Source organism: Trichechus manatus, unplaced genomic scaffold (assembly GCF_000243295.1).
Source record: "Trichechus manatus latirostris isolate Lorelei unplaced genomic scaffold, TriManLat1.0 scaffold00127, whole genome shotgun sequence".
NCBI classification, from domain to species: domain Eukaryota; kingdom Metazoa; phylum Chordata; class Mammalia; order Sirenia; family Trichechidae; genus Trichechus; species Trichechus manatus.
Window position 1 is genome coordinate 8074117 of NW_004444063.1, and position 1631 is coordinate 8075747.

A 1631-nucleotide genomic window follows, 5' to 3' on the forward strand; every position below is an offset into this window, starting at 1 on the left:
AATCCATTTCTCTCTGCTTTATGCTTCATTTTCTGGGAAGTCCTTCCCTTTCCATTATTCTTCTTGACTGCCTCTGAAATGAGCATGGAGAATATACTCTCCTTCAAGGATTGTGGTTACATTGAAAATTATCTAAAAAATTTAGTCAGCTCTTATCTGTATTATTCTAGCTGTCTCCACATGCCACTATTCACAGCCACAGTTCTTTTTGAAACATTCTCTCTTTCAACATAATTGTGGGTACTGTGAAACTCATCAGTCTTGGTAGGAGGAGACACATGCTTTGTATCTTTTCCTTGAGCTATTTTGTTCAGCTGAAATAATTTATTGGGCACCCCTTGAATCCATGATTGTGGTGGCCATATCTTTGTTCTGATTTCAAAGCTGAATTATAATCATCTTCTGTCATCAGAAACCTTCTCTGTTTTATATTCTACCAGTTGAAAAGAGAAAACTTGCCTCTTCTAATCCCTCAAGTCCCCCAATTTTTTCAATTCTCTCTATTCATTTTCATCCTTCCTTATAAAGCAGCCAATTTTTTATATTATATATACATTTTATTGTGCTTTAGATGAAGATTTACAGAGCAAATTAGTTTCTCTACTTGTATTGTTTTGTGACATTTGTTGCCAATCCCATGACATGTCAACACTTTCCCCTTCGTGACCTTGGGTTCCCCATTACAAGCTTTCCTGTCACCTCCTGCCTTCTCATCCTTGCCCCTGGGCTGGTGTGCCCATTTAATCTCCTTTTGTTTTATGGGACTATCTAATCTTTGGCTGAAGGGTGAACTTCAGGAGTGACTTTAGTACTGAGTTAAAAGGGTGTCCAGGGGCCATACTCTCAGGGTTTCTCCAGTCTCTGTTAGACCAGTAAGTCTGATCTTTTTTTGTGAGTTAGAATTTTGTTCTACATTTTCCTCCCGTTCTGTCCGGGACCCTCTATTGTGATCCCCATCAGAGTAGTCAGTGATGGTAGCCAGGCACCTAATTGTGCCGGACTCAGTCTGGTGGAGGCTAAGGCACTTGTGTTCCATTAGTCCTTTGGACTAATCTTCCCTTTGTGTCTTTGATTTTCTTCATTCTCCCTTGCTCTAGATGAGGTGAGACCAGTGGGGTATCTTAGATGGACAAGTCACAGGCTTTTAAGACCCCAGACGCTACTCACCAAAGTAGAATATAAAATATTTTCTTTATAAACAATATTAGGCCAATTGAACTAGATGTCCCCTGAAACCATGGTCCCCATATATTTTATTTTATTTTTGTTGTTGTTGAGAATATACAGATATACTAATTCAACAATTTCTACATGTACAATTGAATAACTTTCTCACCGGCCTTTTCCTAGTTGTTCTTCCCCCATTAACATAAAGTCACTGTTTCCTAAGTTTCCTATCTAATGTTTTGAATTGCTGTTGTCAATTTGATCTCAAACAGATCAATCTTAAAAGGGCACTCTCAAGGCAAATATTATTTTTTTTTGAGATTTTAATTTTTTTTTTAAATTGCACTTTAGGTGAAAGTTTACAGCTCAAGTTAATTTCTCATGCAAAAAATTTATACACGCCCATCAACAGATGAATGGATAAACAAACTATGGTACATACACACAATGGAGTACTATGCAAT